Raw genomic sequence first — 26,576 nt, 5'->3', positions numbered from 1 at the left:
TTAAAAAGGGAATTATGGAAAAGAAGTGACTTTGATGGAATCATTGAGAAAGTATTGAGAAAAGAAGATAGAAGAGTATCTTCACAAGAAGAACTGAGGTTTTGGATGGAATATAAGGGTGAAAATGGCTCCAGGGAAGGGAAGCACTGAGGTGGGATATAAAAGATATTCAGATAAGTTGTAATAGAATGTAGAATATATATATATATATATATATATATATATATATATATATATATAAAATTATGTATCGTATAAAATTCATTGTATGACCTTCAGTTTCAATAAAAATTATTTGAAAAAATATACACAACAAGAACAACAAGCAGGATGATTACCTATGGATCAAGGGCTTATCCTAAAACATCTAGCTGAAAAATATGCCACCCCATCAGGAGGAGCACTTTATGGAGTTTTCATAGATTTTAAATCTGCCTTTGATTTAATACCAAGTGATAAACTTTGGAGGAAATTATAGGACAATTCAATTGATAAAATATTATTGATACTTATTTGTGGTTTGCATGAAGGCAAATCCCTCAGAATAAGATGTAATAATATGGGACAGTTAACTAATAAGATTCCTACAAATTGGGTTATTAAGCAATATTGTGTTCTGGCCTCTTTATTGTTTAATTTATGCATCAATTTGATGGTTAAAACCATAAAGGGTAAAAATTTTCATTCTCCACAACTAGCTCACCATCCAATTTCAGGTCTTCTGTATGTGGATGATGTTCTGATATCTTCTACAGCGATTAGTCTAAGAAGATTATTAAAGGAACTGGCCAGTCATTGCCAGGAAGAAGTTCTTACTATTAATTATGATAAACCAAAGGTTATGATTTTTTCTAAGAAAAAGATTACATATAATTGTCAAATAAGTGGGGTATCAATTGAACAGGTTAACAACTAGAAATGCTTAGCAGTAGTGTTCCACACTTTGGGCACATCGAAACTGCAAGCAAATTCAGTAAAAGTAAGTGCACAAAGAAGCATACTTGCACTGCACAGATTTTTCTTTACTAAGGGAGGGAAATTTATTCCTGCTGCAATACAGGTTTTTGTAGTTAAAGTTATTTCTGATTTATTATATGGTGCCCAAATGTGTGCTTATTAAAAGTACAGTATATTTGAAGTAATTCAAACTAAATTTTTGAGAAACATTTCTGCAGTTCCATGTTGTATTTCTAATGCTGCTATATGACTTGAGGCAGGCCTAATTTCTATTGAGGTTACGGCTTGGATTCTTATGTGCAACTATAGGTTAAAGCTTATGTTTACACCTTGTGTGTTAGCTCCACTGACACTAGTAGACAATTACCTCTCTTCTTGCAAACAGATGGTAAATAAAAAAAATTATTCTTAGGCAGTTTGTCACAAAATGTCTTATTACAAATGGGATTTATGGAAGCCAAATCAGCTCTTGAGACAATGTATATGGGACACTGAACTACAAAATCATCATTGTCTAATTAGAAAAATTTCTATGCTGGATAATATAAAGGTGGGTTACAGACTGCCGCCGCCGCTTGCTCCATGAGGGAGCCGTAGCAGCCACACCGCACGGCTCCCGTGCGGACCAAAAGAGCTCCAAAATGGAGCTCCTTCTTGCGGTGCCTCTATGACGTCACGATGCGCCGCTGGCACATTCGCGACATCATAGGCACCGCGACACGTCTGGACGCTATGCGTCCAAGACGTAAAGATGGCGGCGCCCGTATGAACAGGGCGCTGCCATTTTGTACGTATTCCATACGTACTAGGGTTAGGGGGGTGCGGAAGCACCGCCCCTTCCTAACCCTAATACGTATGGAATACGTATTTTTTGGCGGTCTGTAACCCGCCAAAGTTATCATTTGACTAATTTAATAATCGCTAAATTTAGACATGCTTTTTCTATGGCATGCTTTAATGTGCTGCCATCAATTGTACTGGAAGGTAAATATTAAAAAAAAATCCATTTGACAAGTGTACCTGCCCATATTTAAATTTAGAAATAAAGTCAATTGAACATATTTTATTATACTGTCCATTTTACTAAAGTATTCATTTTAGACTAATCACTCTAATTTTACACAATTTTCCAGGGAGAAGAGAAAGAAGGTTACTAGGTTCTGTGCCTGTGTCATTACTACTTGTACTTTCAATAAAGAAACCTTAGTTCTAGCCATGACATTTTAACCTTTTACCTGTCTCAGCTATTAATTTCAGGGTTTTAGAAATAAATAGTATCTGTATTTAGTGGCTTATGAATTTTAGATATGTTTAGTTGTATTTGTGTATTTTATCAATTTTATGCACTTTATTTTATATTTGGTCTATGACTGTGATTGATTGATTGATTGATTGAAATGTGAAGTGTCGAAACAGTAGTAAGCACTTTTGTCAATAACCCTAAGTCTTAAATCTCATTCGTCAGGATTCAGTACAAACTTTTCTTTAGCTTTTTGTTGAAACAGAAACCTCATCTACTACATCATGTTCAGTTCCTACATATCTAAGTATTCTTGAAATGTTTTAATTTACAATTATCATAATCCACAGGTTTGGCTTTTCTAATTGGTGCATATGAGAGTTGCAGGCCAAAATCACTGAAGGATATCATTTGCTTTCTCAAGCTCTTTACCATGAGCCATTCCTTACCAGGTAAGGAAACCATCTCATTTGGATTAAGACAAATGTCTATAGCTAATGATTCATTGCATTAGCACAAGGCAGCAGCTGTTGTGTTAATTGTAAGCGTGACACAGCATACAGTTTTATAGTGCAAGTGGTTATGCCAGGATGTGGCAACTCAGTGGTAGTAAAGAGACATAACAAATGTTTTACATGGCTGAAAATACAGCTACCAGGCTTTTGAAAGGGACCATATCTTATACATATTGCACTTTACTGGTTTCCACTCCCTTGCCAAGCATAATGGCCATCTTTACCTTGAAAGCCTATAAATATCGGGAACGAGATCCCTTAAGAAACATCTGCTTTGAGATCAAGCAACCAATACACTGAGGCCATCTTCAATGGCTGTCCTCCAGGTATCCTGCTATTGATGGTGAGACAGATGTTAACTACAAAGAGACAGAGAGAATCCTCTTGGCTAACCCCAGTGGCAGTGCTTCATCTGCGGAACTTCCTTACCAAGAAGCTACCTGATGCCAACATTGTTATCCTTCTCACAACAGGTAAAGATAATTTTAGTCTTTTAAATACATTTTTACGATTTTTATGTTTTTATTTTTACAAACCACACAAAGGCCATATATAATAATTTAAATTAAACAAATATGGATGCAAAAAAAGGAAAAATGAAACCAGAAAAATGGTGCACTACACAGGCTTCCATTTATTAAACTGTTACAAACTGCAGCCACATCAAGTAGTTCAATTTATATTTAGTTCTACGTAAGAGTTGGCATAGGAATAATAAAAATTCCTCTGTGACAAGGAAGACGAGGGATACATGCTGAAACAAGTTTCATCAGAGTTCATTACAATGGAAATGCTGTCCCCCTGCTGCAAGATGTTTAAATGCCCATATCTTCTGCACCTTATGAAGTAATTATCTCAGCATGGGCTCTTGGTCTATAAAGATAAAGATGAATTTGAGAAAGAAAAGTTTTGACAGTTATAGTCATGAGAAAGTAAGTGTTCATGGGCAGTGTGGATGATTGATATTAGAGAAGGAGAAATCTTAACTTCATACTATGCTGCCAATGGTGTGCGGGAAATGATGATGAATGAAAAACAGTGGAGAAGAGTATCAGACCAGCTAACAAAAATGTTCTAAAAAACAAAGCCACTCAGGACCAAGCTCCCATGGTTTATTGCCACATCCCCTAAGGTCTTGAAAAATGTCAAATTCATTCAGTCTCAAAGGGAAATAAATGGGATTTGAATCATCTCAATTCTGGTCTTACTGGTACAATGCATTCCCTACAAAAATTCTGAATGGTTCCTTCAAGGACAATAACTTGGTCCAAAAAGGGAATAGAAATTATATACCTTGAAAGCTATCTCTACAATTTCATGATGTATAATTTTTAAAAAACATTTAAAAAAAATCACAACAGTTTTAAGGGATTGAAAGTCCCTAATGATTCTGTGAGATTCAAGTCTCCAGTTTATAAGAATAATACAGTACAATTTAAGTTGAAAAGGAGATTCTTTTAAAAAAAAAAACAGTTTCACAATTTTCATACAAGTACGTAAGCACACATATTTATTAAAATATTATAGAGAATGAAGCTGTTAAAGTTCTGGTTTTATACAACCAATTTAATAAATTGCAGACTTTAGTAAAGAATATAGCTGGTGGCAAAACAACACAGAAATGTATCTGTGACACACAGCAGGTTGCAGGATGTTAAAGCTGTGTGCAAGGTATGTTAAAGAGAACTTCCAGAATTAAGCACTGTGCATATGACTACAATTTTCACTATATATAGGAAAAACAGGGTGGGGGAGATTTGTTACATTGAAAATGCAATGTATTTATCAAATAGTTAAAATTGTAGACCCAGGTCTAAATCTAATTATCAGTCTCCTCTAGAAGACATAGATCAAATCAATGGATACTTGGTAAATCAACTCTCATGTAAGTGCCATTGATTCAATTAGTTTACTCAAGCTGGGCTAACAATAAGTTTCAGGCCAGAAGATAACATACAGATGCATAGTTTGAAAAGTTGCTTTCTCAATCTCTGGACAGAAATGATTGGTGAAGGAATTTAGCAGACACTTACTGGGCTATTAGGTATTCAATATTCAATGATGGAATATATTCAGAGTATAATTTTGTATACTTCTTTATACTTGTAATATATTTTCCATTCCCTTTGTCCAGCACAGTATACTCAATATAATGAAAATAAGTTCAAGAATCTATCTCATTTGGGCAAATGTGAAACTAGTTTTTGAACACAGATTTTTATCTTTATATTTTCTTTATATTTTTACATACCTGCAGAAGGGTGCCAACAAATGATGGGGGGAAAAGTCATCCAGTATTTGGAAGCTGCTTGTGTTACACCATCTATGCAGGTAATCAGCATTTTCCAACCAAAAATCTGTCTTGAGAAGGAATGAAGGGGACGGAAAGATAGTAAGTGTAAGCATTGTCTCCCCCCCTCCCCAGTTTATCTCACCTGCTGATCAAATCCGCCACTTTATTATATATCTGCAATGACCAGATGTACAGTAAAGAACCAGAGCTTTGGAGTTACTTTTAAAAAGTAACTGATTACAGTTATTTTACCAATCAAAAAAAGTTGTCATATAGTTAAAATGAAAAAGAACGAATCTCTTGGCTTTTGTTTCCTCCAAAGCAAATATAACTTTTTTTAAAAAAAACATTCATTAAACAAAAAGCTATAAGCCATTCAACTCTGATAAAAAAAAGCACTGTCTTCCAAACCACTCATGGTCTTCTCCTCATCCCAAGCAGAACATTGTCAGCACCACAAGACACATCACATGCCAGCACTTGAACAATGTGGCATTCCTTCTCCCTCATTTAGTAAGACCACATCCCATAACTATAATGTAACTAATTAGCACCATTATTTTTTTAAAGTGTTATAAGCATAATGTAATATAGTTGTGCCTTTAGAATTAGGCACAGGATTTATATATAGAATTAATATACAGCCAGAGCAATGTATCCATTTCCCCCTTTTGCTTGTGCATTCCCAAGATAATGTCATATGTTCACATTTTTGCATACTGCCAAGAAAAATCTGTTCTTTCAACATACTACAACAAGTCTTGCTCACAATCAAGTGGTGCTTAAAGAACAACAAGAAAAAAAATATTATGTCTCATTCTTTTAAAACCAGAATTATTTTGCATGTTTTAATCTGTATCTGTAGGTGCCAAGGAATGATAGTTATCAGATTCATTAATCCGAAGAGCAAGAATAGAGATTGGAAGATAAAGGTGTATTTGTCATTTGATAACTAGTGATGGACACCTTTCTCTAACTTATTTTTTATATCCTGTAGCCTCTGTATCTCCATTATCATACTAATATGAGAAGAATGAGGATATACTTCACATTGCCAGTCATTTGAGCTGAATGGTCCAGAGTTATTTAACATTATTTCATGTCATATTTTCATTAAGATGCAGCTGATCCTTGTCGGTGTTCTGTATTCAGACATATGTAAGTACTAGAGCAACAAAGAGGAAAATAGCATTTTATAAAAGAGATTTCTCTTTAAAGCAATGGTTTCAGTTCGATGGGCCAGTTCCTTTCCTGGTGTTGGAATCATTTCTTTCTTGGAGAGATTGCTGCAAGAATAAAATTGAAGCACTTTCTTTTCCATGAACAACCAAAAAAAAAAACTTTTTTTTTTTTTTTAGTAGAAATGCTTTGTGATTCTGTCATGGTCTCACAGCAGTGAATCCAATCTATGATAAACTTACTGTAGGGTATAATTGAAATGAAGCATGATACTCCCCCATACTTTGCTGTTATTATGGAGGAGCCTGTAATCTAGACTAATCATGATGGTGGTGGTAAGGAAATATCATTCTTAGAGCTAGGGAGGCATTCAGTGAAACGGTACTGTCTCATTTCCATTTTCCTGAAAGGCCTGAGTTTCTTGCTTTCTGAAGCAATTTTATAAGTGAAGATGCTCAGTCATTTAAGACATAATGCATTACTTAGAGTATCCAATGGCATCCTTATAAAGTAATAGAACTGGAAACAGCTCTGTTCCATCTACCAGAACTCATTCTACTGTCCTGTCTGTACTCTAGCTGCTGTATATCAGTTTAGTAAAACTTTGATATATCAGAATTCAGCAATAAATGATTACAAAAAGATTTCAAAACAGTTACATTCACACACTGGACACAGCAATGATTTAAGAATGATTTAGCAACGATTTAAGAACACTAACAGCCTCATGTGAAAATCTTTTGGAATCGTCTATCTGTTAAGACTATTCCACTACACTTTGGGACGATAAAGGAACAATATAATGATGCTGTGTGAAAATCTTCATAGTCTCCAACCATACATGGAGAGAGAAATCCCAGAGGTTCAAGCAGGGTCCAGGAAAGGAAGATGCACCAGGGATCACATTGCAAACGTATGATAACTAATGATGCATACAAGGGAGTTACAAAAGACAACCAGCATGTGCTTTATAGACCATAGCATAGCCTTTGATTGCATAGATTATGAAAGGCTATGGAACACCCTTAAAGACATAGGAGTGCCAACACATCTGATAATCCTAATGAGGAATCTTTACTCAGGAAGCTACTGTCAGGACAGAACTGTTAAGGAAAATGCAACATGGGATATACAGTGAAAGAAATAAAACATGTATGTGAGAGTCAGGATGACTCAGCAGAAGCAATTAGAAGCCACACAGGTGTAAAAGGTAATGGAATTAGCAAGTCCTAAATGCCAAGGACAGAAATGTAAAGTGGATAATTGAACACACCTGAGAATTGTTAAGTGGACAAGGTGAGATGATGAAATCATTAATTGTGGGTTGAACCAAGAGAACCAATGAGAATGATGTACACGCCCACTGGGTGGAAACAGACAACAGTGGGTGGTATTATCCAATGACTATAATAATGGCTATGAATCCCAATGTATTTTGTGGGAAGTAGTGGATAGTAGTGAGGAGTTGTATTGGATAGTTTTGGAGCTGTATATAGTAGAATAGAGTAGATCTTTTGTATAAGACTACTGAGTTGTCTGGTGTCTTGGGTGAAGATACAAGAGCCAGCTGGATCCTGAAGAAGTGTGAAGACTTCTGTGGAAGCAAGAGTCAGAAGGCTTGGAGAGTTTGTCAGGGTCTTCAGCCTATTCTCTGTAACTCTGCTGCTTTAGAGCAAAGCTTTAACCACTGGCCAAAACTGGTCAGCGCCGGTGCGTAACAAGGTGGTGAGTTCGAGCCAGAGGTGAAGAGCTACAACTCCCATCATCCCTGACAAGGGTTATGGGCCCAGTTACTGCAGCACCCAGCATCCACAGAAGCTGAAAGTTCCAGAGAATGGAAGACAGTTTTGTGGAAGACAGATCAGAGCAAGCTGTTTGCGCTGCACTGATAAGCTCTGTGAGTAACTCCTCCTGTGTCTTGATTAAGCCCAAAAGGGATCAGCTGTGCATACTCAGAAGGACTGTGTCAATTGAGTCACTGCACAAATTAAGATGGAGATTTTGAAGTTTAGTAAATTGAATAGAAGCAACTACTCCACCTGGAAGATTTATGCCCAGTCTCTACTAGTAAAAGAAAGTTTGTGGGCCACAGTTGAAGCCGGGCTGCCAGCAGATGCCAATGCAGCCACGAAAGAGAAAGATAATAAAGCTAAAGCTTGTCTTTTTCTAATGCTGGAAGAAGACTTGATTAATGACGTAAGGGATAAACAGACCACGAAAGATGTGTGGGAAACACTTCAAGGACTACACACTCCTTCGACTGCCTTTGCAAAAATGCTATGGTCTAAGAGAATTTATAGGCAGAAGATGGCAAAAGGGCAGTGTGTGATAGAACATTTAAAAACAATGCAAAACTTGTTTGTGCAGGCTGAGCTAAGAGGAGTGGAAATAAGTAGAGAACAGCAGTGTTATATTTTGATTGAGTCCTTAGATCCTTCTTGGGACTACATTACCAATGCTTTGCAAAACCTACCGGCAGAAGAATTGACAAGAGACTTAGTTGTGGCCAGGATTCTGGAAAAAAACCAGAGGAGACTGTCTGAGAGAAATGATGCAGCAACTTCTAAGAGTGTGCCAAGTGAGCAAACGAAGCCTGATGTGCGTGGGCTGAACCAGGCAGCTTCTTCGAGGGAGCAAAGAAAATGTTTCTACTGCAAGAAGATTGGACATCTGCAGAGGCACTGCAAGCACTTGGCTGCTGACAGAAGCAAACAAGAGAGCAGATGGCAACCACGGCATGATCAGAGGCAGAAGCAGTCCAAGCCGCCATTTTTAAAGGACAATAGAAATAATAATAAGGGGTTTGCGACCATGATAAAAGAAAAACGAAATGCAAACTCCAAATGGCTTGTAGATTCAGGAGCCTCGACCTCCATGTGTAATAACATTAATTTAATTAGTGATAAGAAACCAGCCAATGTAAATGCTGTAGTTTTGGCTGATGGGAATGAGCTTAGTACTGTAAATCAAATGGGGACAGTTTACATTCCAGGGCTGAAAGAAAATTTTAATGATGTTTTGCATGTAAAAGAATTAGAAAACAACTTGTTATCAGTGAGCAGATTAACAGACAGAGACTACATAGTCACATTTGAAAAGAACTTGTGTAAAATAACATTGAATGGGGAACTGCGTGGCATAGGTTTGAGAAAGGATAAGCTTTATTTCTTAGAAGAAAATGTTGATAATTACAAGGTAGAGAATGCTAATAGTATTGATAATGTTCCGATGCACAAAGACTGCATACATGAGCTCCATAGGAAATTTGGCCATGCAAGTTTTAAGTGTTTAAAGAATTTAATAAGCATGTGTCCAGATTTAAAAGTAGCAGAATGCAAAAATCATTTAGACTGTACTGTTTGTAATCAAGTGAAGGTCAGAGCTTTTCCAGTTGCTAAGAAATCTAAGAGAATTGCTCAAAGACCATGCTGATGTAGCCCAAGCTAATTGTTTGTCTTTAGGAGGAAGCAAATATTTCGTAGTAATTGTGGATAGATATTCAAGATATGCTTTTGTAAGAATATTGAAAAATAAGTCTGATGCTGGGCAAAGTTTGAAAGCATGGGTAAGAATGGTAGAAAGACAATTTGATAGCAGAGTTGGGACAATTGTTACAGATAGAGGTGGCGAATTTTTAAACAACCAGCTGTATAATTGGTTTCAGAAGGTGGGGATAAGACATGAAACCACTAACCCTGCTTGTCCTAGTGAGGATGGTTTAGCTGAAAGGAAAATCCAAGACATTAAAAGGATTTCTGCTTGCTTGATGGCAGATGCGGGGGTTGGAGACAGCTTCTGGGGTGAAGCAACCCTGACTGCCATACACATAAGTAACAGGTTGTTTCATTCAGAGATTGAAGACATTCCCTACAGGGTATTGTATGGGAGAGTGCCAAATTTTAAATACCTAAGAGTTTTTGGACAATATGCACATGTATACTTACCTGCTTGTTTTAGGAGAAAAGGTGAACCCAAGAGTAAAAGGCTTAGGTTTTTAGGATATTCAGGGAACAGCTACAAATTTCATTTGGGAGGAAGAGAAGTACAGTACTCCAGGTCTGCAAATTTTGAAAGACATGCTGGCTGGGACAAGCTGCATGCCAACAAGGAAGTGTTCTTAAGGTTAGGTAGCTCAAGTGAGCAAGAAGCCCAGACTGAACCAACTTCAGGAAACGGAGGGGGTTCAGTCAAGCCAGAAGCCTCTACTAGCAGTAGTGGTAGTACCTCAGATGGGGAGACACAATCAAGACCAGTAACCACTAGAATGACAGAAGACAAGAGATTTAGCAGAAAGACAACAACTTCTAGTGCAGATAGTGATGAAGAGAGAGGCAGATCGACAGAATTCATACCCAGGCGTAGTCACAGAGTTAGAAAGTCACCAGATAGATTTGTTGTGACACAGGCAAGGGCTTGTACAGTTGTAGAAGAGCCTGAGAGTTTTGAAGAGTTAGAAACCTTTTCTAGGGAAGAACAGGAAAGATGGTGTGATGCAATGGATAGTGAATTTAGTTGCTTGGTGAACAAAAATGTTTTTGAAGTTGTGGATAGACCCAGAGATAAGAAAGTGATTGGTTGTAAATGGGTATATAAAAGAAAGGAAATGCCTGATGGAAGCATTAAGTACAAAGCAAGATTAGTAGCTAAGGGTTTTGCACAACAGCAGTATGAAAATTTTGATAAGACTTATTCTCCAACAGCAAAGCCAGAAAGTTTGAGAATGGTGTTAGCTGTAGCAGCAAGAAGGAATTTAGTTGTTGAACATTTTGATTTTGAAACAGCTTATTTAAATGCAAATTTGGATGAAGAAATTTTTATGGAACAGCCACAAGGTTTTGAGGAGAATGGAAGTCAGAAAGTTTACAGATTGAAGAAGGCATTATATGGTTTAAAACAGAGTGCCAGAGCTTGGAATTTGTGCATTAATGACGAGCTAGTTAAGCTAGGATACAAAAGAAGCGTAGCAGATGCTTGTGTTTATACAAAAGGAGACATAGTGTTGGTGATTTATGTGGATGACTTGTGCGTAGCAGCAAAGACAAAACAGGAAATTGAGTCAGTAAAGAGAGAATTGTCAGAAAAGTTTGTTTTAAAAGGTCTAGGTTTGTTGAAATCTTATTTAGGCATTAATGTTGAATGGACACAAGAAGGACATTGTTTACTAAGCCAGAGAAAGAAGATAGAGAACTTGATTGAAAAGTGTGGACTACAGAATGCTAAGATAGTTAGAGCTCCAATGACAACTGGTTTTGTATCTGAGCCAACAACCAGAGATTTTGAGGACAAGACATTTTTCAGGAGCATAATAGGATCTCTACAGTTCATTTCTTGCCACACTAGACGAGACATTTCGTATGCCATGAACGTTTTATCCAGAAGACTTTGTGATCCTAAAGTTGAGGATTGGACAGCTGTAAAACATTTATTAAGGTATTTGAAAGGGACTCTAGACAAAAAGTTAATCATCAGAAGCAGTAATACAGATTTAGATTGCTATGTAGACAGTTCATTTGCATCAGAATTAGGAGACAAGAAGTCAGTCACAGGAATGATAATCAAGTATAGTGAAAATCCAATAGTATGGAGAAGTAGAAAACAAACGTAGCGTTAAGCACATCTGAAGCAGAATTTGCAGCTTTGAACGAAATTGTGAACGAGGTACAATGGCTTGAACAATTGTTAAATGACTTAAACGAAAATTTCAGAGTACCTGTTGAAATTCAGGAAGACTCACAATCATGCATAGCGATGGCTGAAACAGAAAGTTTAAAGAACAGAACCAAATATGTGGGTGTAAGATACCAAAATGTAAGAGACATGGTTCAAAAAGGAGAAATAGAGTTGAGGTACATAGAAACACAAAATAACATAGCAGATTTGTTTACTAAAGCACTAACGGTGGAAAAACATGAAAGGTTGACACAAATGGTTGGAATGACATTATAAGCCACATACAATATTTTATTTCGGAGGGGATTGTTAAGGAAAATGCAACATGGGATATACAGTGAAAGAAATAAAACATGTATGTGAGAGTCAGGATGACTCAGTAGAAGCAATTAGAAGCCACACAGGTGTAAAAGGTAATGGAATTAGCAAGTCCTAAATGCCAAGGACAGAAATGTAAAGTGGATAATTGAACACACCTGAGAATTGTTAAGTGGACAAGGTGAGATGATGAAATCATTAATTGTGGGTTGAACCAAGAGAACCAATGAGAATGATGTACACGCCCACTGGGTGGAAACAGACAACAGTGGGTGGTATTATCCAATGACTATAATAATGGCTATGAATCCCAATGTATTTTGTGGGTAGTAGTGGATAGTAGTGAGGAGTTGTATTGGATAGTTTTGGAGCTGTATATAGTAGAATAAAGTAGATCTTTTGTATAAGACTACTGAGTTGTCTGGTGTCTTGGGTGAAGATACAAGAGCCAGCTGGATCCTGAAGAAGTGTGAAGACTTCTGTGGAAGCAAGAGTCAGAAGGCTTGGAGAGTTTGTCAGGGTCTTCAGCCTATTCTCTGTAACTCTGCTGCTTTAGAGCAAAGCTTTAACCACTGGCCAAAACTGGTCAGCACCGGTGCGTAACAAGGTGGTGAGTTCGAGCCAGAGGTGAAGAGCTACAACTCCCATCATCCCTGACAAGAACAAGGAGAAACAGAATGGTTCCCAATTGGCTAAGTAGTCAGACAAGGCTGCAGCTTGTATGCAGAACATATTCTAAGGAAAACAGGCTTGAACATGGAAGAGGGAGAAGTGAAAATAGGAGGCAGAAATATCAACAATTTGAGATATGATGACAACTCCATAGTACTAGCAGAGAACTTCACAGACCTGGAACAACTATTAAGAAAGATCAAAGAACAAACCACAAAGACACGTTTACTGTTGAACATAAAGAAAACAAAAATAATGACCACAGAAAATTTACACAGATTCAGACTAGACAATGAGGAAATAGAGTTCTCATATATGGGATCAAACATTGATCGGAACTGGGACTGCAGCCAGGAAATCAGAAAAAGATTAAGAAGGGGGGGGGGGGTGACTATGAAAGAACTAGAAAAGATCCTAAAATGCAAAGACATACAACTCAGCACAAAAGTCAATCATACAGGCCACTCTATTCCCTATTACAATGTATGGATGTGAGAGCTGGATAGTCAAGAAGGAAGATCAGAGGCAAATCCACTCATTTGAGATTTGGTGCTGGAGAAGAGTGCTGAGGATTCCTTAGACAGCAAAAGGACAAACAAATGGGTCCTAGAGCAGATCAAGCCATAAATATACCTAGAAGCCAAGATGACAAGACTTAGACTGTCATACTTTGGACACATCATGAGAAGGCATGAGTCGTTAGAAAAGACAATAATGTTAGGAAAGGTGGAGGGAGGTAGAAAAAGAGGAAGGTCACATGCTAGATGGATGGACTTTATTAAGGAGACCACAAATACAGTATGAGTTTGCAGGAGCTGTGCAAAGCAGTAGAGGCCAGGGGGACCTGGAGATGTCTCATCCATAGGGTGGCCATGGGTCAAGAGGAACGTGAAGGCACTTAACAACAACAACAAAAGTGATCTTTAGTCACAGGTTGGTGAAGAGGTAATAAATAAATAGAAAAATCTAAGCTGTGATCTCATTTGTTCTATATTCTCTGTTATCAAATGCAGGGATATATGTGGCATGTATAGCTTTTAGCAACAATTGTGGCACATTCCAAATCCTTTAAATGAAGTGTTTGCATGGTTTATATTCAGGCACAGTATAGATCAATACATTAAATGAAGAGCAATAAGATATCATTTGGAAGACATGATGAAATTAATGCATTTTGATAAGAACCATGTATTTTCATGGCTTTGTCTCTGTTTTATTCCTAGTCTCATTTGGTCCTTTCTGGTTATAAATGTGCATATTGATTAGTTGTCAAGTTTCTGCTCACTGACTGCAATCTTTACAGCTGTTATCTCTACAAATTGCTATGCAGGTGCCATCCTACATGTTTATTTCTTCCTGGTTTTTGTGATTATTAACAAATAGGATGTGAGCTAACTTTAAATTAGCAAGATGTCTGATGGAAACTGGACAAAGAAACCTGTAAAAAAAAACCCCAAACCTGACCATTTGTGGTGAGGCTCAGTTCATTTATACACCTTAACTTTCATTCATTTTCCTGGTTAGGATGTAAATGTAATGCTTACCCTTCATTATCTTCCATTCTTGCCATATATACTCAATTTTCCTGACCTCTGTTTTATTAGTAATGTGAATTTTTGTAATTGTCATTCACAATTAATAGTGAAAGAGATTTTCATCAAATGAGGCCGCCCCGCATCTTCGAGGCCGGCCTTGTTGCTGCCTGGTGGAACGAGCCACTGTCTGGGCCCTTGCTGGCCTGCCCAAGCTCCCAGCATGCCTGGATGGGGCGGAAAAGCCCTCTTATTGGCTGACCCATTCCTCTGGGGTAGCTCATTGGTTGAGGGAGCCACTCAGTTTCTAAAAGGTTCACCATCACTGAATTAGGAGACAATGAAGAATAAATGGATATGTACAAATCCTCATACATTGTGCAAAAACATTTTGCTCTCTGAGACTAATAGATCAATTTTGTGTGTATATTTACTCATGTGTGCATATGCAGCATATATGGGCAAACAAATTGAACCTGTTTTGCAATTAACTTGGGAGTTTGTGATAGGGAAACAGGCAGGTGGGGCTCTCTGCCACACTATAATAAACATGGACTCTAATGGATCCTGCCACTTGGATCTTAAAAATCTGAACTTGAGTCACACTCTATTCATCTACATTTGTGATGCTGAATTTTAGTACCACATCTTTCCTCTGACAGGCCAATCATCTTCAGTTGCTGCAAGACATGGTATAGTCCCCTTCATTTTAGGAATAGATGTATGTAATAGACCAATGAGAGAATTCCATTCAGGTTGCTTTTTGATACAAAAATTCTATATGCTTTTATTTTATGTGCTTCAGCTGTAACACTTCAAAAATATATTCTTCTAAATTCCTATTCTTATTTATTACATTATTCCTTTGTTCCTGATAGATTTAAAAGACATATATGTTCATCCTGGTAGCTCAGAGAGTTCACTGAAAATTAGTGCACATGGCACTCGGCCCCCTTCCAATTATACAGATTCTCTAAAGATTTTCAATGAAGTGTTCTTTATCACTCAAAATACATATTTGGGTTTATTGACAAATTGTAGCTAGTGATGTAAAGCAGCATTTAGAAAAAGGTTTGAGGTTTAGCAGTAAATTTCATGTTGAAGAATCTGACAGCAAAAATGATAAAAGAGCATCTCTGGAGAGTGATGTCTTCAAGATGTCATATTGCATAGACTATTACAATAATATATAAAGCAAATTTCACCTCAGGAACACAAACCTTCATTAGACTGAGAAAAGTTTTATTCTGCATCAGAGTAAATCATAGTACACCATTGTTGTTAGGACTGAGGGATTTCCAACACTTACAGGAATATATTAGAATTCAAACAAAGAAAGATAAGGAAAGGTAATGAATAGAGGCAAGTGAAGGGAAGAAAAGGATGTGAAATGAAGAAAGGTTGAGAAAATGTATACGATGTAAAATTAAAAAAAGAAGATAAAAATAAGTGGTTATAAGGTGTTATACAATGAAGGGGAAAAACATGCTGAAATATGAGGGTATGTATATATGAGCATGTAAGTATTTGTTGTTGTAGTGTGGCCAAAAAGGTTTCCTCCCTTGTTCCCACCAACGGAGCCTGAAAAGGTTGTAGGACAGAGAGAAGAACCTCTCCAAAAATCTTAGATGTCTAATAGACCAATAAATGGTTATGTGATCTTTCAGGTGTTTGTTGTTGTGTGTCTTCAAGTCATTTCTGGTTTATGGTGTCCCTAAGGTGAATCTACAATGGGGTTTTCTTAGCATGAGATGTTCAGAGGGAGGTTGCCATTACCATTCTCTGAGACTGAGACAGTGTGACCTGTCCAAGGACATCCAGTGGGTTTACATGGCTGAGCTGGGATTCAAACCCTGGTCTCCAGAATCCTAGTCCAACATTCAGACCACTACACCATGCTGGTTCAAATAGCTTGGTCCTTCAAATCGGCTGGTTCAAAATCATATAGGGCTTTATAGGTCACTGCCAGAAATTTGAATTGTTCTTTGAAATGGACTGGCAACCAGTGGAACTGTTGCAACAAGGCGCTTTTGTGCTTTTTCTACCCAGCTAAAGTTAACAATCTGGCTGGAACTCTTTGAGCCAATTGAAACTTCTGAGAAAATTTCAAAGGCAGCCTGACATAAAGGACAATACAGCAATACAAAGAAGCTATAACCAAGACATGTGCTATCATGGCTAGATCCAGTTTATCTAAGAATGGGTGTAGCTGGCTCAATTGTGCAAATGCAATCCTGGCCACTGTTGATACTTGGCCTCTAGGTTCAATGCTGAATCTAGGAATGCCCCTAAACTGTAAATCTACATTTTCAGGTCAGTGTGATGCACACTCCTTCTTTAACCACTATGTTTTTCTGGATGACAGCACCCTGGGCTTTTTACCCCACTGCTGTCCCCAAACTAAAAAACTCTATCAAAAAGGGCTTTGCAATGGTAACATGGATGTAATTCAAGATGTAGATACTCTGTATTCCAAAACAAGATCAAAACTTTATTGTACAGATGTTTCTAACAAGTTACTTGAATGAATATAAATAAATAAATGTTGTTATAAACACTTGTGTTTCTTATTTCAGATGATAAAGTTTCTTTCTTAGTTATGACTGTTATAATAATGGTTTCCTTATACAAATCTCCACAGAATCGCAAGGTTACAATCTTTAATGACACTCAAACCATCCGTAATATTTTTGCCAGTCAGGCTAACTATATTCCTCAGGATATCTTCATCTCTAAAGCTCCTTCACCTAGAGTTATACACAGGATATAAGAAGATTTTCACACATAATAATAATAATAATAATAATAATAATAATAATAATAATAAATTGTTTATTTATATACCGCTTTTCCAGAGATCAAAGCGGTGTACAGCAGATAAAATTATGACCAAATGTCATGATACAATATAAAACAGTTAAAAATAATATTACAATGTAACAATCAAATACAGTTATCTAAAAACAGCATAATTATATAAATTAAAATTTAAAAAAAATACATAGCTTAATCAATTGGGGAGTACTTTCACTACAAAGAATTGGGAGGGTAAGCTTGTAGGAAGAGGTAGGTTTTTAATGCCTTTTTAAAGGCTTCCAGTGTCTCACTGAGGCGGATCTCTTCCAGAAGAGCATTCCAGAGAGTGGGCGCTATTGCTGTATAAGCTCTTTGATGAGTAATCGCCAATCTCACCTTAGGGTGTTCGAGTAGTAATTTCCCTGTAGTTCTGAGAGTGCGCGGTGGATTATGCAGGGAGAGGCGTTCCCTCAAGTAACCCGGGCCCAAGCCATTTAGGGCTTTAAAGGTAATAACCAACACTTTGTATTGGGACCGGAAGCGAAGTGGCAGCCAGTGAAGAGATTTTAATACGGGAGTTATATGATCTGATCTAGCTGTTCCCGTGATCAATCTGGCTGCAGCATTTTGAATCAGCTGAAGCTTCCGAACCTGATACAAAGGTAGCCCCATGTAGTGCGCATTACAGAAATCCAAACGAGAGGTTACCAGTGCATGTACTACATTTTCTAGGTCCTTTCAGTCCAGACAGGGACACAGCTGGCGTATCAGCCGAAGCTGGTACCAAGCACTCCTGGCCATCACATCCACTTGAGATGATAACTGTAGAGATGGGTCCAGGAGTACTCCCAAGCTGCGAACCTTGTCCTTTAGGGGAAGTTTAACCCCGTCCAGGACAGGTTGACAAATTTCCCTGACTGGATTCAGAGCACCTATCATGAGTACCTCCGTTTTCTCTGGATTCAGCCTGAGTTTGTTTTTCCTCATCCAGCCCGTTACTGCCCCCAGGCAGGCGTCCAGAGGAGAGATGCCATCCTTAGTTACTGTATCAGTCGGAGACATGGAGAGATAGATCTGGGTGTCATCAGCATACTGATAACACCAAGCTCCATGACTCCGGATTATCTCTCCCAGAGGCTTCACGTAAATGTTAAATAACATGGGGGACAGAATGGCGCCTTGAGGGACGCCCGATGTAAGCTCTCTTTTGCGAGAGCAGCTGTCCCCCAGCCTCACCATCTGGAACCTTCCCGAGAGATAGGACCGGAACCACTGGAGCGCAGTGCCCCCGATACCCAGTTCTCTCAGGCATTCCAGAAGGATACCATGGTCAATGGTATCGAAGGCCGCTGAGATGTCCAAGAGCACCAACAGGGTTACACTACCCCTGTCGGTGGCCAGATGGAGGTCATCAACTAAGGCGACCATGGCCGTCTCAACTCCGTAACCCGTCCTGAAGCCAGTTTGAAATGGGTCTAGATAATCAGTTTCATCCAAGACCACCTGGAGCTGAAAGGCGACTGCCCTCTCAATCACTTTGCCCAAGAATGCTAATAAGGAGACCGGTCTATAATTGCTCATTAATAGGGGTTCAAGAGAAGGTTTCTTCAAAAGAGGTTTTACCATTGCCTGTTTCAAAGATGATGGAACTGTACCTTCCCGAAGAGATGTATTTATTATCAGATGGAGAGCAGATTTTATGGCATCTCCTCCCTGCATGGTCAACAAAGAGGGGCAAGGGTTGAGTGGGCAAGTCATCCTCCTTACGCATCCAAGGAGCTTGTCTACGTCCTCAGTACTCACAAACTCAAAACAATCCAGAATAACCTTGCTACCAGAGTCACTGGATGCCTCTACTATAGGTTCTGTCAGAAAGCTGGCGTCAAGATCAGCCCTTATCTGAGAGACTTTATCTGCGAAGAAGTTGTTAAAAGCATCACAGCAGGCTATCATTAGTTCTAGTAAAGGGTTCAGGGTGGCCGGGACTTGAGTTAATTCTCTAACCACCCTGAACAGCGCTGATGGATGGGACTCTGCTGATGCAATCCGTGCGGCATAGAACAAATTCTTAGCTGCATCGATTGCCACTCCGTAGGAACGTAACATGTTCTCATGGAGTGTTCTGTCAAATAAGTTCTGATGTTTCCGCTAGTAGCGCTCTAGTCGTTGCACAGCCCACTACATCTGGTGAAGATCTTTAGTATACCAGGATCTTTTATTAGGAGCGGGCTGGAAAGGACGCTAGGGAGCGATACTGTCTATAGCCCCGGTAAGGTTCCTATCCCAATTGTCAACCAGGGTTTCAACAGTGTCGCCATCGTTCCCAAACATAATACCCTCTAGGGCGTCTTGGAACCTTTTGGGTTCCATCAGCCTTCGAGGGCGGACCATTATAATGGGTTCTCCACCCTCAAGGGTTTTTTGGATAGTGGCTTTCAGTCCTATCTTGACCAGGAAGTGGTCCATCCATGACAAGGGGGAAATAGCATTAATTTCCACCCACGGACAATCTCGGACCGTACTGAAGACTGCATTGAGTGTATTACCAGCACAGTGTGTTGGCCCTGAAACCAGTTGGGACAGGCCCATGGCTGTCATGGATTCCATGAACAACTGAGGCGCACCGGTTAAGTCGGATGAGCCGGCCTCGAAGGGAATGTTGAGGTCCCCCAAGACAAAAAGCCTAGGGGACCCCAACACCAGCTCTGAGACTAGCTGTGTCAGCTCGGCCAGGGAGTCTGTTAGGTTACGGGGTGGACGATAAACCAACAGAATCCCCAGACTGTCCTTGGCTTTCAGAGTCAGGTAAATGCACTCGGTGTGTCTCAGTTTCGGAACCAAGTTCCTAGTCAAGGTGATGTGACTTTTATGGACCACTGCCACACCACCCCATCGCCCACATTCCCTGACCTGCTCCTTCAACGCATACCCGGCTGGGAGGGCATTGGCCCAGGTCACAGAGCTATCCTCCCCCAGCCAGGTTTCCGTGATGCATGCCAGGCAGGGAGCTTGCTCATCCAAGAAATCGTATATAATATGAGATTTGTTCTTCACTGACCTGGCATTACATAGGAGCAAGGTAGGGGTCTGTGGTATGCTTGGGACAGTCCTTGGTTCTTTCGGGTTAACAGGGTGACTGGAAGACAGGATAGGTGTCAGATATCGATCTCAACTTCCTTTAAATGTCTTAATCAGCCTGTTAACGCCATATCTCCCCACACCCCGCACAACTCTTATCGGAGCACCATAGTTGTTGTTGGTCTCTACATCAATACAGTTAGGCTCCATACTCTTATCTATAGCCTCCTCCACAAGATATTCCAATTGTTGTTGTTGTTGTAGCTCAATAGGGTCAAGCAACAAGATACATCCAGATATAAGACAAAAAATAAGGAGGAAACCTGATATTATAGTTCCTAATGATGCCATATAATGACTTAAATTACACAACTTACGGTTGTGTGGACATCTGATATAATCTGTCAATAGCTGGAATATCAAGTCCTTAACAACTAAAATGCTGATACTAAATTCTCCCTTATTTCCTCACGTCTATTCCCCTATTGCTAATCAGATAGGCCAATGCCAAGATAGATGTTAATTCAATTTCCAAGAGCGCAGGGGGAAAAAAGGTGCTCCTCCTGGTGCTTGGTGGCGTTGGCGCTGGCGTCTCTTCGGGGGCAGGCGGGCCAGCTTTTGGAGGAAGCCGCTCCCACCGGCTCCTCCCCCCTTCCAAACGCCGCGCAAGCAGCAAGGCAAAAGTCCGCGCGCCCAGAGCACGCTCCTCCCGGTGCTTGGGGGCATTGGTGCTGGCGTCTCTCCGGGGCTGGCGGCCCGGCTTTTGGAGGAAGCCGCTCCCACCAGCTCCTCCCCCTTCCAAACGCCATGCAAGCGGCAAGGCAAAAGTCCTCGCACCCAGAGCGCGCTCCTCCCGGTGCTTGGGGGCGTTGGCGCTGGCGTTTCTCCAGGGGCCGGCGGGCCAGCTTTTGGAGGAAGCCACTCCTACCAGCTCCTCCCCCTTCCAAACGCCGCGCAAGCAGCAAGGCAAAAGTCCTCGCGCCCAGAGCACGCTCCTCCCGGTGCTTGGGGGCGTTGGCGCTGGCAACTTGCCTGCATCACTGCTAAAATGTCCTTCAAATGTAGCTAAAAGGGAAAGGAAGTGTCTGTGTCTGAATGCCAGGAGTGCTTCCTGAATTGCTATGGAAATGTGGCTCCCTCTAGCGACCTTGAATCATTGCAAGGGAAGCAGATTTCCTCTAAATGCAAACTTTGCGTTCAGAGGAATTCATCTCCCAGGAACAATTCAGGAACATAAAGGAGGGAGACAAGTTTCCATGGCGATTCAGGAAGGGTATCTAGAGTTCAGACACAGGCTCTTTCCCCACCTTTTAGGATCATTTGGAGGATGTTTTAGCAGTGCTGGAGCCAGGTGTGAAAATTGTCTAACTCCTTCTTTTCTGCACTTTAGCCCTAAGAGTCGTACCCTGGAATTCCAAAAAATCTGTCCCTCTCTGGACACAGCAAGACCCCATCACTCTGAAAACCAAACCCTATCTAACTTCTAACTGACACTGATGGGGTTTTTATCCCCTCCCAACCAGCATTTCATTGGCTACTGTCAGCTGGCTCGTGACTGGCTGTTGCTAGCCTAACCCACATCTGTCTTTTCTCCTAAGGCAGGTACTCTAATCTAATACAGGTTTAATTTCTTTCCCCAGATCTGTCTGACCAGAAACATCCCTGTTTTGTCTGGATTAAGCTTCAGTTTGCTTACCTTCATCCAGTCCATTAATTATCCAATCCATTGACCAGTCCACCAGGCTGCACTACACAACTGCATAGTGACTAAAAAAATAGTCCATAACTGATGGCTTTGAACATCATGCACAACATGATGTTCGAATGGATAGGAGAGGTTCCATGCCCATATAACACATTTCCAACTTTTCTAGGAAAATTTTAGTGTCAGCTGCCCTGCCCTGGCTGCCATTCATGTCTGCTGTACTTTCATGGCAAACATCTTTGAGTAGACCAAACATCTTTTAGGAAGAAGGAAATGTCTCTGAGGATACACACTCATGCTCAGTTTATTCAACCAGTCATCCAGTCAGCCTAAAATGGAGAATAGACAGGGAGAAGACTTTGATCATGGAAAGACAATAGTCTCACAGAGGAAAACCTCTTCTGTCCATAAATAGTATCTATAGATCTATGTTGCTTTCAGTACAGGTGTAATCTGTGTGCATATTGCACAGATATTTAATTTGTATACAGATCCAAACACTACATCTTTCAACACTACATCCAAACACTACATGCATGACAGGGGGTTGGATTGGATGGCCCTTGCGGTCTCTTCCAACTCTATGATTCTATGATTCTAGGATCATGTGTAGTGTGGAACATACATGCCATATAGAATCACATAATCATAGAGGTAAAAGGGCCCTATCAGCCATCAGATCCATAACCTTGCTTAGTGAGGAATCTCCAATTAGATCAGTGCCAGCAGGTGTGTTTCTAGATTTATATTACTGTTTCTGTATTCAAACTTCTTGCTTTAAACAAGAAATAGGTGGTTCAGGGTCTTTCTATATTTTTTTGGAAAATGTAAGTAATTAGACATAAAACTAGTTCTGCTACTCTATACAGTCCTATCAATTTCAGTGAGGATTCTTTCTGGAAAAGTTACTACATATAAATAGAAGTAGTTCTACTGTTGTGGTAGAATGGTTAAAATTCAGAATTTTACTTATGCTTAGGAGCTGAAGATTATAGTGCTGAAAATGAACTAAGAGCAAAGATTGTTATTCTAGGACATGTCAAATGCTCTGTTTAAGAATTTAAACAACTCTAAATGGCTCCACATTTTAAGTTGCTATCCCAAATAAAAGGAAGTACTGCATAAACAGTTTGAGGACAGTGAAAGAAAACATATAGATAATGATTTGATTGATGGGAGCCACAAAGGTTAGAGACGTATTTTCGGTGTAATATCTGAACATCCAATGATGTGTAAATGTTTAATTCAATGTAACAAATGAAATGTGATTTCTAGTTTTCTTTATTCAAAATATTATAAAAACTTGGTTCCTTTTAGAATTGTGGCCACAGAAATTTGGATGTATTTCCTTCTGGGGACAACAGCTGCAGCTAAAAATAAAATTGTTTCCTTTCCTGGTCTCCCTGCTGATTTCTGGATAAAACTTCTGGGTTTAAAATAATCTATAATAATTAATCTATAACACTGTGTGGTAGATTTTTTTTATTCTACTCACCAGAAACATCATTATGAAACTGTGAAAATGAAATAAATATGTGTATGAAAGTCAAAAACATTTCTGGATATAACAACATTCAAACCAGTAAAGGCTGCAGCCATGATGTCATATTCATCATATTTTTTCTATGGGGTACAGAATGCAATTTGGTTTTGCATTTTGTGCGCTCTTTCCAAGTTGTTGTGTACCTTCAAGTCATTTTTGATTTATGGTGACCCTAAGAAGAATATTTCTCAGGGTTTTCTTGGCAGGTTGCTTCAAGGGACCGGGATGGATCCCAAATACATAGCAAAAGGGAAAAAAAGGGGGGGGGGAAGGGGAAAAAAGGTAAGTGGGTTGGGGTTTCCCTCCCTCAGAAAATAGCACAGTTTTCCATGCACAGCAAAAAGACTGCAAGTGTAGGGCAGTTGTGGAAAGCTGCACGGTTTCTCTAACTCTTGCTCAATTCTCAAAACATTCAAACACAAACAGTTTATGTTTTGCTAGGAACACATACACACACAAAAGTTTCCTTCAATTTGCAGGACCTTTCAATTTGCTGCTTTTATTTTTTCCCCCCTGCATTCCTGCAAATTATCAAGAAACTGATGAATTTCCATTCCATCCCTAATGTCATTAAATATAATCCACAATGAAATTTAAAAATAATCCCATTAAGATATGGAGAGCATCAGAAATGTTTACAAAGAGAAAAACATGTGATTTAATAGTACTGTGGTGAGGTGAAAATTAACCATGAAAATTAACCATGATCCAACCATGGTTCAGTGTCAGGATAAAGGTTTAAAGCAGAACTATTTAGATTTTCTTTCCCTGCTACTTGACCTGATGCTCAGAAAAGAGAGATTTCCCTCTTTTTTACTATTAGACTCATAGACAAATATCTATCCATCCATCCATCCTTACATCCTCCCCCTCCTCTCTACTTTAAATGCACATAGTAGTAGAAGCTGTTGTTCATATTTGCTAGTAAGTCAATCTTTCTTCCAGACATCAAGAGATGACCTCTTAAGACCTAAAGATTTATCAAGTCAGCAGTTTATTCCCTTAGGCCACCATCTTCAGCCTCTTCCCCTTCTAGTCACGTCTACTGAAGGACTTTGCAAACCCCCATGAGGAAATGGACTAATCTACTTCTTTCTAAAGAACAAGAATGACACCTTCACTGACTGCACTTTGTCTGTGAGATCAAAAAGCTAATAAAGGGGAAAGACTTCATCTCTTTGAGAAAGGTTCTTGGTGAGTTACCATTATAATTGACATAGAGTTAGTGCATTGTCACCAGGTGAAAAAGTAGTGTTGTTTGTTATGAGAACATGGTGTATGCATATGCCTCTATCTTTAAAATGTACAGAATTCTATCCTTTAACCATAAAAATGGTTCTTGAGTTTGTTCAAAAACTCTTTCAAAAACACTTTCAAATAATCATTAAACAAATTTTATATACCTGTTGCTTCCATCAGGTTGCTTCCAGCCTGGACTGAGAACATATCTCAAGTAGGCCCACTGATCCCAATGCATCTACTCTATGGGTGGTTTCATCTGTACCATATTTTAATTTATCAAATCTAAATTTTATTCCAAATTAATAGAATTATTGTTGTGTAGACATCATCAGTAAAAAGAAAGAAGGGAGTAGGGAGTGAGAAATTCGGTCTGTGTTATATAAATAAGTTAGATTTTGAAAGGCAGAAAGAGAGAGAACATTAGACTAGGGTTCTCAGGTTTCAGGGTCTATCCCTTCTTCTTTGGATGTTAGGAGTGAGGGAATAATTGTAGGATGAGAGTGGTGTTTTGAAAAGATTAAAAACACCCAGCTTGTGGTACCTGCTGCTGCTGATTCTTCAGAGTGGTTGCTATAAGCTCTCAATAAGGCCTTATGTGAATGAAGGGCAGGAGTGACCTCTCCTACCGTTGTCCTCCTGGGTTCTATGTGCAACAGCAGATGAGGCCAGGGGGAAGTTGAATTGCAGTGGTCTGTCATGATTCTATTCCTTCACCAGATGTATCACCCCACAATCTGGTGGGTTTGTGTATACTTAAAGATGGGTGGTATAGGAGTTCTGTTGGTGTATTGCCCTTCCTGCTGCTTAACTGTCTCACTTCCTGAACTAGTTGTGTAGGCAATAGTGTTGATCTCCTTGCAGTTTGTTGTGCGGCGCAAAGGCATCCAACATTAATGCTAAAACTGTTCTGTTGGGACTGGCTCAGGAATTCATATTCTCTATGATGACCCTGTGTCTCTCCCAAGTAATATCTGATGCAACACATGCAGTGGGACACATTCTGCAGCTAGTCTTCTCTGTTCGATGAGGTTATGGTGATCTGGGTGTGAAAGAACTTTCTATAGTCCCATTGTCATGGACAAATCACCACCTGATGGTTTTAGACTGATGGAAACGTGGAGTTTCTGTATTATTATTATTATTATTATTATTATTATTATCATCATCATCATCATCCCACCCCTCTATGCAACACAATCTGGGCAGCGTACAACTTTAAAATATACAGTCCATATCCCCCAATCCCACCTTCCTTAAAATACAATTAAACAATTTATAGTATAAAATATAACTTAATAAACAACAAACAATAGTGGCTGCAGCAAAAAAATCAGCCTCTAATCAGGCTCTACAGGCTAATGGTCGTTCCAGCTCAGACATCAGAAGGGCTGTCAGGCCCAGGAAAACCCAGAGGAGTGGAGACAAGCAGTCATCCAAAGGGAAGGTATTTTTACCATACATCAATGTAACCCCCTTCTCTCTCCTCATTGTTTTTGTAAATCTGTGCTCGTTGGATAATTCTTACCTGTATTTAATAGTTCTTATATTTTGTAATTCTTGTATTTTTAATTTTATTGTTTATTGATTGTATTGTGCTTCTCGCTGTTGTAACCCGCCTTGATCCCAGGAAAGGTGGGCTAAAAATAAAGTTTTTATTATTTATTATTTTATTTAAAGGAGTCACAGACAAAATAGACAAAGTGGTGAGGAAGCATAACCTGCAAATGGTTTACAAACCGATGAAGAAAATCCAGCAAATGCCTCGCTCAACCAAGGACCAGAGAGACCCTCTCACATCCACAGGAGTTTACTGCATACCATGCAGCCCCGGACAAG

At 39.3% G+C, this 26,576-nt stretch overlaps 1 long non-coding RNA gene across 1 annotated transcript in view; it reads right to left on the bottom strand.

The window, feature by feature from the left end:
• Positions 1 to 3,411: 3,411 nt before the first annotated feature.
• The window catches only part of LOC149319685 (uncharacterized), a 54,797-nt gene continuing 31,632 nt past the window's right edge, over positions 3,412 to 26,576 (bottom strand). Inside the window, exons 2-3 of the long non-coding RNA XR_016279890.1 lie at positions 4,964 to 5,073; positions 3,412 to 3,585 (exon numbers count right to left, since the gene is read on the bottom strand). This is a non-coding gene — a long non-coding RNA (uncharacterized LOC149319685). The remainder of the gene's footprint in view (positions 3,586 to 4,963; positions 5,074 to 26,576) is intronic.

This window comes from Sceloporus occidentalis, unplaced genomic scaffold, assembly GCF_023333645.1.
Source record: "Sceloporus occidentalis isolate IW3139 unplaced genomic scaffold, rSceOcc1.0.p SCAF_2, whole genome shotgun sequence".
In the NCBI taxonomy this organism is placed as follows: Eukaryota; Metazoa; Chordata; class Lepidosauria; order Squamata; family Phrynosomatidae; genus Sceloporus; species Sceloporus occidentalis.
The sequence above is the reverse complement of the archived record's forward strand: the minus strand, read 5'-3'. Positions and strand labels throughout refer to the sequence as shown.